Source organism: Bufo bufo, chromosome 1 (genome assembly GCF_905171765.1).
Source record: "Bufo bufo chromosome 1, aBufBuf1.1, whole genome shotgun sequence".
Lineage (NCBI taxonomy): Eukaryota > Metazoa > Chordata > Amphibia > Anura > Bufonidae > Bufo > Bufo bufo.
The window spans coordinates 187,597,609-187,611,997 of NC_053389.1; the positions used below are offsets into that span (position 1 = coordinate 187,597,609).

General features: G+C 44.6%; 1 long non-coding RNA gene across 1 annotated transcript; it reads left to right on the plus strand.

The window, feature by feature from the left end:
* Positions 1-1,216: 1,216 nt before the first annotated feature.
* Positions 1,217-12,870, plus strand: LOC121002171. Its single transcript, XR_005779241.1, has 3 exons — positions 1,217-1,227; positions 3,792-3,798; positions 12,701-12,870. It is a non-coding gene; the product is annotated as an uncharacterized LOC121002171 (long non-coding RNA).
* The last annotated feature ends 1,519 nt before the right edge of the window (positions 12,871-14,389 follow it).

The following is a 14,389-nucleotide window of genomic DNA, read 5'->3' on the forward strand; positions in this document are numbered from 1 at the left end:
AATACATTTCTCTTAGCCGCCTTGTTTCTGCAGAGTGTGACACACGGACATCTTAGCTTCCTCACATTTCTATCATCATCCCCCAACCTGAAGTCCCCCCAGTGTTATCCTGCTGCTCGCTGTGCTCCCCAATACCCCCAAATGCTGTACTGAAGAAATAATAGTTCCCCCCATAGTAATAGTGCTCCTCAAAGTCCCACCAATAGTAATTCTCTTCTAGAATGCTCTCATTAGTAATATTACCCTACTGTGCCCCCAACAGTGATAATGCTCCCCATTATTAGAAGAGCCCTTTAGTATTAATAATACCCTCACAGAGCCCCCAGTAGAAATAAGGCCACCCTATTGTTCCCCCAGTGGTAATAAAGCGCTCTACAGACCCCTCAGTAATAATAAGGCCCCCATAGTGCTCTTAGTAGAAATAAGGCTGATCTATAAGTCTCTCCTATAGAGCTCCCAAGAGTAATAAGAATGCCAAATGTCCCCTGGATTTATAATACCCCTACAGTGCCCCCAGTATTTATATTGCCCCCTACTATTATAATGCTCACCCTGCAGTGCCCCTATAGTTATATTCCTCCCTCCACCATACAGTCCGAGGTAAATAACATCACACCATCTCTCCTGCTCCGTCTAAAATACAGTCCTATGTAAATAACATCACTCCTCTTCCTTCAGCCCCTCTAATATATAGTCCCATGTAAATAACACTATTTCCTTTCCTCCGCCATAGAGTTCCATGTAAATAACATCACACCATTTCTCCAGCCCCCTCCAATATACAGTCCCATTTAAACAACATCCCCGCTCTCTCCCGCCTCTCCAAAACACAGTCTTATATAAATAACATCATCTCCTCCCCAGCCGCGTTCTATCTACAGTCCCATGTAAATAATATCACCTCTTCCCCAGCCGCTTTGAACATGAAATCCCATGTAAACATCACCCTTCCAACATTCAGTCCCATGTAAGTAACACTCCCTCCCACAGCCACCATCAACATACAGTCCCATGTAAATAACATCACTCCCTCCTACAGCCACAATTAATATACAGTCCCATGTAAATAACATCCCCCCTTCAGCCCTAACATACAGTCCCAGGTAAATAACCACAACTCCCAGCATTTCTCTGCCTCTCCCTTCACTTACCTCTCCTTATATGCAGACATCACCACTGCTTCTTCTCCTGTTCACTGCAGTCCTCTCCTGCACTGGTCACATGATGGTGGGTGACATCATCGCAGGTCCTTCTTAACCACTGCCTGTTTTACTGGTCACATGACCTGTGATGCCACCACAGGTCCTTGAGCTCTTCCTGTGCATTAGATCCAATTGTATTGCCGAGGATGGTAATACAGTTGTATCTAGCAGGCAGGCAGGACATTTAGGGGCCTAGGACAAAACATCAGGGGCCCAGGCCCTGAATGTTTTAGCCTAGCAATGCCTCTGCGTCTAGCTATCAATAAGGCACCAGAGTAGGATTAGTTTTGGGTCCAGTTTAATTGAGAATGAGAAAAATCTATTAATTTCAGTTTCAATATTGATCCAAAGGGTATAATGCATGGATATGACCACCAAAAGTGTGACAGAGATCCTACTCCACAGCCACATCTCCAACATTAGTCTGGTATATTCGATGTGGAAGCATATGGAAGAAGACAGGGGTTGTGGACCATTGTGTCAATATCGTGGGTTTTCCTGTATTTTATTCCTGTATTTTAAGGCATCTATTAAAGCCATGGGATTTAGCCATTTGTTCAAAAAATAGGTCTGCATTATCTCTTGTGTGACATAACTGTGTTTATTATCTCTGGACTGTGACATCACTGTGTGCACTGCCCCTGTATTGTGATGTTGTGACTGTGTTTATTATCCTTGTATAGTAACATCAGTGTTTATTATCAATGAATTGTGACATTACTATTTACTTTCTCTGTATTATGACATCCCTGTACTCGGAACCAAAGCAGAGTTCCATTTTAAGTCTTAAAGTGGTTTTCCACTTTAAAAATCAATTACCAAAGTTATTCAACGAAGTCACGCGAGACTCCACGAATAACTAACTTCGGCTCATCGGAGCCCATACATTTTAATACTGTAGGGAGACAGATCTCCCTACAGTATTAATCCAAAAGTTATGAACGAAGCGTCTTCGGATGTAACACCCAAAGCTCGCTTCGCTTATCTCTATTCAGAACCAAACAGAGTTTAGGCACTGGAGAAGGTGGAGAAACACTGGAGAGGCGGTGATTTTATCAGACAAATGTCTAGGATAGAATCCAGACGCATTTATGAATTTGGATCTCTACAACCGAAAGGCCTTAATTCGGAGTTGGAAATTTTTGGATTTATGTAGGTTGGATGTCTCGAGGCCGACGGCACGTCGCATGCTAGGCCGTCTATCGGCGCTGCGACGTGTCCTTGGCTCCGAGATACCCACCCTTCTTTCTCTATCAAATCCGAATAATTGTATCAAACTCTAGGATTCCTATGAAACTTTCAAGATTCCTCACATTTATTATTTATTGTTTTATATTTTTATATTGATATTTTAATCTTGAAAATTTGTTTAATAATATTTTATTATAAAAAGTCATTTTATAAGTGTTGGCAATCAGATATCAAGTTTATATTTCACATAATGATATATCACACCAATTGGGACATCTGGGCCAAAAAACGCATGTGTCCCCAAAAAACGCATAAAAAACGCATGGAAACTGCAAGAGGGAAAAAAAAAAAAAAAAAAGATTTTTTTTTTTTTTTTTTTTTTAAATCAAGGCTGTATAGAATTATCCCTTGATTATGTGGGAGGATTCCCTTGCAAACTGGGAGTAGCATGAACAACAGGTGTCCGAGATTTGGGAAGCAATCAAAGGAATGGATAAAAATGGAGGCAGAGCAGGCAGACACTTGACCACTGAGGAAGGGAGAGTGAATCTACCCGTAACGCGTATGGTGAAACAAGTGATGTACCTGCATTGAAAAGCCTCCGATAATACTGTATGGCCATACAGAAGAAAATCTCTACAGTAAAGGATTAACTATTCTTATCGTCGAAAGCTGCACCAAAGGAAATTGCGGAACAGAGTGGTAACTCCCGCGATCTTTGGAACTCCCGCAAAATTTAAACCAGCTTGCTGTATGGAGCGACTGAATAAGCCGGCAAATATTTAAAGCTCCATTGAAGCAATAGGGAGACAGCAGACGCTAGACGGTAAGCCAAACATCGATTTAAAGTTTTCTCCAATCCAAAGCTCATATCGAGCTTAAAAGGATATGCTATAAGAGACTTTTCACATTATCAGGATTCCTGTGGACACTTTATGAACATATTGCGCTCCCAGTGAATACACCTACAACATTTTCAGTGACATTCAGTTTCCCAAATTGGGATAGAGCGCTAGAAGATAATACCCCCTCTTTCCCAAATAACAGCATATACTTGAAGTTTCTTGGTGTGATATATATTATTGAATTTATCGACACTATTGAGTCATATGAATATAGTGTTGATCATATCTACCACAATATGTGACTGTAATGTTGTATATTATTGCTACATTGTTCTTATAAATTTTATTACTTGTATTTTATGGGGATATAATAAATATTTTCTGCACATGTCAATTTGGTTGCCAAGTGTATGAGTGCTCGCTCATTACTCTATTAATAGTTTAAAGGTGTTGTTCGGGGTTCACAGCTGAACCTGGACATATCCCCTTCTTCCCCCACTCAGCCCCTATGACATGAGCATTGCAGCATTTCATGTATCGTGCAGGGCAAGAGCTTTTTTGTTTACATTTTTACACTGCTAGGCAGAGGCTTCCATCTAGCAGTGTTCCCAGTGATGTCACCGGCACTCATGGACGAGCTTTAGTGCTGCCCTAGCCATTTAACAGGCTAGGGAAGCGCTAAGGCCCGACCATTACAGTCGATGATGTCACCGGGCTCACAGCTAGGGAAAGCCTCCAGCTAGCTTACCCAGTGAGAGCCCGATAAGTCACCAAATCTCCAGAAATAGCCTTTGCCTTGCGCTATTCAGCACAGGGCAAGGGAGAGCATTGGAGCATGAAATGCTCTGATGCTCATGTCAGAGGGCCTGAGTTGGGAAGAAGGGAATATGTCTGGATTCAGCTATAACTTTTTTTATTTATAGAGGTAGCACCATTTTTCTTTTTATCAGTAATGCAGGTTTATTTTTATATTATTTTTATACAGTGCATTCAGAAAGTCTTCAGACCATTTCACTTTTTTCACATTTTTTATGTTGTGGCCTTACGCTAAAATATTTTAAAAAATTCAGGTTGTTTCAAGATAGCGAAACATCATTCTGAACTCAACATACCATAATGAGAAAGTGAAAACAAAATATTAGAAATCATTGGGAAAACAAATATCGTGCATTGACATAAGTATTCAGACTCTTTACTCAATACTTAGTTGAAGCACCTTTGGCAATGATTACAGCCTCCAGGCTTCTTGAGTATGAAGCCACAATGTTTGCACACCTGGGATTTGGGGATTTTCTGACATTCTTCTCTGCAGATACTCTCAAGCTCTGTACAATTGGATGGGTACTGTCATTGGACTGTTATTTTTATGTCTTTCCAGAGATTTTCTATTGGGTTCAAGTCAGGGTTCTGGCTTAGCCACTCAAGGACGTTCAAAGAGTTGCTACAAAAGGTGAAATTAGACGGGACGATTTTGCAGCTGATTGTTGGGAAACAAGCATTACATCCCGACAGTCAGTTGCTCGTTCAGTGAAGGAGACTGCTGCATTTACATGTAGCGATCTCCTTCACTGTATGAGGACGAGGGATCGCTATTGCCATCCCTTGTCCTCATATAGATTTATGGTTTCTGAGCAGCAGATCGTTGTTTAGACCACATGATCTACTGCCCAGAAACTATGATAAGTGGTGTCTGTATGAACGACAGGAGGGTTTTACGAATGCGGCACATTTACGTGGGCAGATTGTCAAGAATGACTGTTCGCAGGAGTGGTAGTTCCCGATAATATAGATGATTATTGGCTCGTGTAAATGCGGCTTAAAGGCTATGTACACCTTTTTTATTATTGCATTGTACTCATTTTGAGCTAAAAATAATTTTTTGAATTGGTCTTTATTAAAAATATGGCATCCTTTTTTCTGTACAGAGCTGAGATTCTCTAGTAGCACCCTTTGGATTTTCTGTCTCTTCTGTCAGACCAGGAGCTCCTTATCTCTGGTCTCTGACCTCCTAAACACTCATTATAGCTTAGTTGTTATCTCACTGACAAGAATGTGGCTTAAATAAGTGTTTATGACCTCTGTAGTTTAGAGATAAGGTTTCTTAGAAGACCCAGCACAAAGTGAAAGTACCAGTTACACATCTAGACAAACAGGTAACCCTTTGTGACAGAATGGCTCAATATTTTTAATAAAGGCCAACTGAAAAAATTATGTTTAGCCACAAATGAATAAAATGGAATCATAAAAAAAATTGCCTCAAAGGTGTACATGGCCTTTAAGGCTACTTTCACACTGGTGTTTCTGGGTCCGCTTGTGAGATCCGTTTCAGGGCTCTCACAAGCAGACCAAAACGAATCAGTTCAGCCCCAATGCATTCTGAATGGATAAAGATCAGTTCAGAATGCATCAGTTTGGCTCCATTGCGCCTGTATACCACTCTAGAGGCGGACACCAAAATGTTGCTTGCAGTTTTTTGATGTCCGCCTGACGATACAGATCCAAACGGATCCGTCCTGACTTACAATGTATGTCAATGGGGACAGATCCGTTTTCACTGACACAATATGGTGCAATTTAAAACGGATCTGTCCCCCATTGACTTTCAATGTAAGTCAGGATGGATCAGTTTTGACTTAGACTTTTTTTTGACAGAATAATGCAAACGGATCCGTTCTGAACGGATACAAGCGTTTGCATTATCGGTGCGGATCCGTCTGTGCAGATACACCGAACGCAGGTGTGAAAGTAGCCTTAGCCACTCCTGAGTTGTCTTGTCTGCGTGCTTAGGGTCATTGTTTTATTGGAAGGTGAACCTTCGGCCCAGAGCACTCTGGATCAGGTTTTCATTAAGTATATCTCTGTAGTTTTCTCCATTCAGTTTTCCCTCAACCCTGACCAGTCTCCTTGTCCCAGCCGCTGAAAAAAACATCCACAATGTCAACCACGGACATGCTTCACTGTAGAGATAGTACTGGGCAGGTGTTGAGCAGTGCATGGTTTCCTCCAGACATGACACTTATAATTGAGGCCAAAAGGTTCAATCTTTGTTTCACCACACCAGAAAATCTTGTTTCTCACAGTCTGAAAGTCCTTTAGGTACTTTTCTTTTGCAAATGTTTATGTGCCTTTTGGGCTTCTTTTTGGCCATAAAGTCCAGATTGTTGGAGTGCTACAGTAATGGTTGACCTTCTGGAGGTTTTTCCCATCTGCACACAGGATCTTTGGAGCTCAGCCACAGTGACCATTTGGTTTTTGGTCAGCTCTCTTACCAAGACACTTTAAACTTGATTACTTATTTTGGTGAGGCGTCCAGCTGTAGGAAGAGTCCTGGTTGTTTCAAACATCTTCCATGTATGAATTCCGGAGGCCACTGTGCTCTTGGAAAGTAATTTTTTGTAAATTTTTTAATTTCATTCATTTCGTTTGATTTTATACTCTGTCCCTCAAAAAGGTGAGAAAAGGATTTATTTTTACTTATTTATTTTTACACTATACTGTCCACTAGGCAGGAGAAATGTCCCCCGTTGCAGTGAAAGTTGTGTCACGAGGGTGTCGAGGACCACGCCTGACTCCGTTATACCCGGGGTCAGGAAGTCGCAGCGGTTGGCTGCACGCTCTATTTAAGATAGGGCTGTTTTCCTTATGGTAGCTTTCTGGGTTTGCTTAGCAAACCCTTTTGGCTCACTCAGGGATCCGTAGCTCCTTCTCCTCAGCTGTTCCTTGTCCAGCACTCCTAGACCTCCTTATATTTCTCTCTCACACTTCTCTGGTTGCCAGAGATAGAGCTTCCTGCCTGGACATCTATTCTGACCTTCTGGAGCTGTGTTGCTGCGTTCGCTGGTAGTTGGTCCAGTACGCTACCCTCCAGATCCCTGTTGGACCTTTTTGGTTTATTGTGGTCGCCCACCTGGGTGTATGTATTTGTATGTTTTGTCTGTCCTCTCCCTGGTGTTTCCCACTTAGTGATAGTGGTGTGGACTAGCGATCCCACCGGCCTGTTCACTATCCAGGGCTCTTATTAGGGAAAGCCAGGGTTTAGGCACGCGATCGCCGCACGGGTGAGGAACCCGTCTAGGGACGTCAGGGCAGTCAGGTGCCAGCCGCAAGGTGAGTTAGGGGTCACCACCTTTCCCTCTCCCTTGGGCAGGGCTTTCCCTGTTTTCCTCCCTGTGCGTGTCGTCGGTCATTACATTATCTCTGGCCATTATTTTGTGTAGGTAAAAAAAAAAATTTCATGGCCTGTCTTTGGAGGTGGTAGGATTGAAGGCGTCAGTCCTCCAGCAACAGCAGCAATTACAACTGACTGCAAGCCCAGCGGTTGCTACTGGTAACCAGGTTGTTGCGGAACCCAAGGTCCCTCTCCCTGACAGATTTTCTGGGGGAAGGGACAAGTTTTTGACATTCCGTGAGGCCTGTAAGTTATATTTTAAACTGCGCCCTTACTCCTCTGGTAATGAAGATCAGCGGGTGGGGGTTGTTATTTCCCTGCTGCAGGGGGATCCGCAGTCCTGGGCGTTCTCTTTACCTACTGATTCCCAGGCTCTTCGGTCAGTGGATGAGTTTTTTGAGGCCTTGGGTCTCATATATGATGACCCTGACCGAGTCGCCCTGGCTGAATCAAGATTACGGAGACTCTTACAAGGAGAGCGGCCGGTAGAGGAGTATTGCTCTGAATTCCGTAGGTGGGCTACGGATACCCAATGGAACGACCCGGCTCTCAGGAGTCAGTTCTGCTCTGGGTTATCCGAAAGGGTTAAGGATGCGCTTGCATTATATGAGACCCCCTTTTCCCTTGATGCGGTTATGTCCCTTTCTATCCGAATAGATAGACGCCTTAGGGTCAGGTTGAAAAAACCGGAGCAATTGGTAACCCCTCCCAAGCAGCAGTTAGTCTGTACGGACTTAGACGAGCCTATGCAGCTAGGAGGAACTACTCGTCAGGTCCGTCCTCCTGAGGCTCGCCGTAGGCGTGGGGTTTGTTTTTTTTGTGGGGAGAGGGGTCATTTCATTAATGTCTGTCCTTCTTTCCTCAGAAACAAAAGACCGTCGGAAAAACTACTAACCCCAGGCTGTGTGGAGGATGTCAGCCGGGGGGTATACGTTTCCTCCATACGTACATCGCAATTTGTGTTGCCAGCGGTTATTATTTTTGGTGATAAGACGGAGACTATTTCTTTCTTTCTAGACAGTGGAGCAGGGGTAAATTTGATAGATGCCCATTTTGCCCGCACTTTGGGTTTGTCTCTCTGTACTTTACAGAGACCCATTCCCATATTCGCTATTGATTCTGCTCCCCTGTCTCAGAGAAACCTCACGCACATGGTTCATAATTTACACCTTCGGGTAGGGGACCACCATAACGAGATGCTTTCAGGTTATGTTCTGGAGGGGCTTCCCACTCCGGTAGTGCTGGGTCTTCCCTGGTTGGTAGCGCACAATCCAGTGGTGGATTGGCAGGCCAGGGAGATATTGGAGTGGAGTGAGCAGTGCAGAGAAAATTGCTTAAATAGCAATTGCTTAGTCGCCTCCATAACTACCCTACCTACATTTATTTCGGACTTTGAGGATGTTTTTTCTGAAAAGGGTTGTCAGAAGTTACCACCTCATCGTCCTTATGATTGCCCGGTTAACCTTATTCCCGGCGCAAAATTACCCAAGACCAGGTTATATAATCTTTCGGGTCCAGAGAGACAAGCCATGAAAGATTATATCTCCGAGAGCTTGGCTAAGGGACACATCAGACCCTCTTCTTCACCCGTGGCTGCAGGGTTTTTCTTCGTTAAAAAGAAAGATGGGGGCCTGCGTCCTTGCTTAGATTTTCGCGAATTAAATCAGATAACCATCCGAGACCCATACCCTCTTCCTCTCATTCCTGACCTGTTTAATCAGATTGCGGGTGCTAGGTGGTTCTCCAAACTTGATCTTAGGGGTGCCTACAATCTGATTCGTATTAAGGAGGGGGATGAGTGGAAGACAGCGTTTAACACCCCTGAGGGGCATTATGAAAATCTAGTTATGCCTTTCGGTCTGACCAATGCTCCTGCCGTCTTTCAACATTTCGTTAATGACATTTTTAGTCATCTAATCGGCAGGTTTGTGGTAATATACCTAGATGATATTTTAATTTATTCGTCCGATCTGAAAACACATGAGGTGCATGTCAGACAAGTACTGCAGGTCCTACGGACGAATGAATTATATGCTAAAATTGAAAAATGTGTCTTCGCCGTTCAGGAGATACAATTCCTGGGTTATTTTTTATCTGCGTCAGGTTTCCGTATGGATCCTAGGAAGGTCCAGGCAATTTTAGATTGGGATCTTCCTGAGAACCTCAAAGCACTACAACGGTTCTTGGGCTTCGCGAATTTCTATAGGAAATTCATTAAAAATTATTCACTTATTGTAAAACCGCTTACTGACATGACTAGGAAGGGGACTGATTTTTCTAAATGGTCTGACGCCGCTAAAGTTGCTTTTTCCTCTCTAAAAGAGAGGTTTACCTCAGCACCTGTACTGGTCCAACCTGATGTCTCTCAGCCTTTTATTGTTGAAGTCGATGCGTCAGAGGTGGGAGTGGGGGCGGTGCTGTCTCAGGGTCCGTCTCCTGGCAAATGGCGTCCTTGTGCTTTCTTTTCTAAAAAACTATCTGCAGCAGAAAAGAACTACGATATTGGCAATAGGGAACTATTAGCTATTAAACTTGCGTTTGAGGAGTGGCGTCATTTCTTAGAGGGGGCAGTCCACCCCGTCACTGTAATTACGGACCATAAAAATCTTCTGTACCTCGAATCAGCTAAGCGTCTCACCCCTAGACAGGCTAGGTGGTCGCTATTTTTTACCAGGTTTAACTTTGTGATTACCTATCGTCCTGGGGCAAAGAACACCAAGGCTGATGCACTATCTCGTTGTTTCCCTGGAGGGGGTAATGTGAGTGATCCGGTACCCATTCTTCAAAGAGGAGTGGTTGTTTCTGCGGTACACTCTGTTTTGGAGGGGAAGGTGTTAGAGGCCCAGGGGGACGCCCCGGTCTCTTGCCCCTCAGAGAAATTGTTTGTACCGTTGAACTTACGTTTCGAATTATTAAAGGAACATCATAATTCGGCACTTGCTGGGCACCCGGGTAGTAAAGCAACCTTGGAACTATTGTCTCGTCGTTTTTGGTGGCCAAGGTTGCGTCAGGATGTATTGGATTTTGTGTCTTCTTGTTCTACCTGTGCGCGCGCAAAAGTTTCACATACACGTCCTGCAGGGTCTCTATTACCACTCGTCATTCCCAATAGACCGTGGACACATCTGTCAATGGATTTTATCACTGACTTACCTTTGTCTGCGGTTAAAACAGTTATTTTGGTAGTAGTGGACAGGTTTAGCAAAATGGTACACTTCATTGCGTTACCCGCACTACCTAATGCTAAGACTCTTGCTCAGGTATTCGTCAGTGAAATCGTGAAGCTTCACGGGGTCCCCTCCGATGTTGTTTCGGATCGGGGTACCCAGTTTATTTCGAAATTTTGGAAAGCTTTTTGTTCTCGTTTGGGGGTACACTTGTCCTTTTCCTCTGCTTTCCATCCTCAGTCGAATGGACAGACTGAGCGTACCAACCAAAACCTTGAGACATATCTAAGATGTTTTGTGTCTGAAAACCAAGAGTTGTGGTCATCATATTTACCGTTAGCTGAGTTTGCCATAAATAATCGTCGTCAGGAATCCACTGGCAAGTCACCATTTCTTGGTGCATATGGTTTTCATCCCCAATTCTGTACTTTCAAAGAGGGGGGGTCTTCTGGGGTTCCCGAAGAGGAACGGTTTTCGTCATCTCTTTCATCGGTATGGCAGAAGGTGCAAGCTAACTTGAAAAATATGGGAGGTAAATACAAATGCATGGCTGATAAGAGACGGTCGCCAGGTCCGGACCTAGGAGTGAATGACTATGTGTGGTTGTCTACTAGGAATATTAAATTGAAGGTTCCCTCTTGGAAACTGGGTCCTAGGTTTATTGGCCCTTACAAAATTGTAGCCATCATCAACCCCGTGGCTTTTCGCCTGGAGTTACCTCAGACTTTTAAAATTCATAATGTTTTTCATAAGTCGTTACTCAAAAAATATGTTCCACCTCTAGAACCATCACCGCTGCCACCCCCTCCTGTTGTCGTGGATGGTAACCTAAAATTTCAGATATCCAAAATTGTTAATTCTCGTCGGGTCCGCCGCTCTCTTCAATATCTGGTGCATTGGAGAGGTTACGGTCCCGAGGAAAGAATGTGGGTTCCTGCGTCTGAGGTAAACGCCGACAGGTTAGTTCGGGTTTTTCATGCCTCTCATCCTGGGAGACCTGGTCCTGAGTGTCCGGAGGCCCCTCGTAGAGAGGGGGGTACTGTCACGAGGGTGTCGAGGACCACGCCTGACTCCGTTATACCCGGGGTCAGGAAGTCGCAGCGGTTGGCTGCACGCTCTATTTAAGATAGGGCTGTTTTCCTTATGGTAGCTTTCTGGGTTTGCTTAGCAAACCCTTTTGGCTCACTCAGGGATCCGTAGCTCCTTCTCCTCAGCTGTTCCTTGTCCAGCACTCCCAGACCTCCTTATATTTCTCTCTCACACTTCTCTGGTTGCCAGAGATAGAGCTTCCTGCCTGGACATCTATTCTGACCTTCTGGAGCTGTGTTGCTGCGTTCGCTGGTAGTTGGTCCAGTACGCTACCCTCCAGATCCCTGTTGGACCTTTTTGGTTTATTGTGGTCGCCCACCTGGGTGTATGTGTTTGTATGTTTTGTCTGTCCTCTCCCTGGTGTTTCCCACTTAGTGATAGTGGTGTGGACTAGCGATCCCACCGGCCTGTTCACTATCCAGGGCTCTTATTAGGGAAAGCCAGGGTTTAGGCACGCGATCGCCGCACAGGTGAGGAACCCGTCTAGGGACGTCAGGGCAGTCAGGTGCCAGCCGCAAGGTGAGTTAGGGGTCACCACCTTTCCCTCTCCCTTGGGCAGGGCTTTCCCTGTTTTCCTCCCTGTGCGTGTCGTCGGTCATTACAAGTTGTTCCTGTCAGGACTGTGCTGGGTCTAGTTTGCAGCAGCTTTCAAGTAATGGCATCCCAGCAATCATGTGATTGTGTATATGTGAGAATAGAGAAAACAGAAGCCGTGAAAAGCACTTCTATCTTCTCTCCAGGGTCCTCAGTAGTCCTTGAAGGCAGGGGATCTGACATTTTGCGGTCCGATAGCTCATGCAGCCTGCTAAAGCCCACACTGTAAATCAGAAAGCAAATATAGTTGAAATCAGTACATGCTACATCCCTCCTGGGACTGAGGGACTGCCAGTGAAATCCAGGATGGTTGGAATGTATTATATTGTGAAATCACTGTATTTATTACCCCTATACTGTGAGATCATTGTCTTTATTATACTTTTACAATGCAACAAAAATTCAGCGCTCACCTGTGTTCTTTGTTGGGAGGCACGGAAAAAGGCCTGCACACCGCTGTACAGCAAATTAAAAAAAGTTGTAAAATCCAGCTTCCCATATAAAAGATGATCTTTATTTACTTGCGGTAAAATCCAGACATCAAACACTTGTACAGTCTACCCATTTCGGACCTCTGTATACCGGTCCTTCATCATGACATGTAAAAGTGAAAAGAAACCCCTTCCTTTTAAGCATGTGTTGGACCACAGCTAATTAAGTGTTCCCATCACATGCTCACTATGGGAGGTGAAACCACAAACACCTGAAAAAAGCGGTCCTGAGAGACCTGGCTTGTTAAAAACATTTTATTTATATTGTAAAACTAAGTTATGTTTTTTATTCAGACCGTTGGGGGCACAACTCCCTAACTTAAACATCCAAAAAGCCCCCCTGCTTTTAATCGGTGCAAATACCCTCTCTATTCCCTGTACCGCAAACGTCGATGTCAGGGCCGGACTGGGACAAAAAATAGGCCAGGGCATTTTTGACTGAGCAGCCCAATCACATGACCCCCAACAGGCCCCACCCCCTTGCAGTCTAGGGGCAGAGCCAAAACCGGAAGCACAATTGAGGGGCAGGGCCAGCCACCAGTAAGATAGGAAGGCTTCAGCCAACACACAAGCTTTGCAACAACCAACATACAGACCTTGCAACAATATAGGAAGCTATAGAAAAGTCTTATAATATCCTCAGTGGATCTCAACCTCCCCATCCTCCGGGAATAGTGGCCCGGCCGAACACAATCAGGCTAACCAGGGGTCAAGTCCTGGGAAAAAAATTGTGGGAACTCACCCAAGTGCCTCCGCGTGATGTCACAGCGCGCGGCGTTCGCAAAGGGTAGGGGAGGTCGGCTGGAGCAAGCAAGTACTGTATTTTTTGCCATATTAGACGCACCGGCCCATAAGACGCACCTAGGTTTTAGAGGGGGACAATAATAAAAATATATTTTTCATTACACCTCAGGTCAGACCATCAATCAGACCCCCAATGTTAATCAGACCTCAGCTAACAGCCCCAATAAGATCCCGAATGTTAATAAGACCCCAATAAGACCTCAGATCAGACCCCAATATGAATGATCCCCAATCAGACCTCAGATAATAGCCCCATGCCTCATAGCAGCCCCCAGTAGCCTCATAGCAGCCCCCAGTGCCTCTCCATCAGCCTCCCTGTGCCTCTCATCAGCCCCCAAGTGCCTCTCATCAGCCCCCCTGTGTTATGGGGGCATCTGTTATGGGCATCAGTGGATGACACACGGTTATGGGGGCATCTGTGTCATCCACAGATCCCCCCCATACTAGTATCATCCACAGACCCCCCCCCATAACAGTATCATCCACAGATATCCCCTTAATAGACTGTTAAGGGGATATCTGTGGATGACACTGTTATGGGTGGCCGGGGGGATCTGTGGATGACACACATATATGGCAGCGCAAGCATCTTGTGCTATATATGTGTCATCATCCACATCCACAGATATCTTCCCCCCCCCCATAACAGTGTCCCTGACAGTGTCCCTATTGTAAGACGGACCCCGCCGTTCCTTATGTAAGTGAGCTATTGAGCTTGTAAATAAACTTGTGCAAAGTATATGTACTAGTTACTATCTAATAATCTATCACTAACTTACTGGGACAGTCAGGACTCCAGATAGTATTCACAATTCACATCAGTTTTTCTTTTTCACAG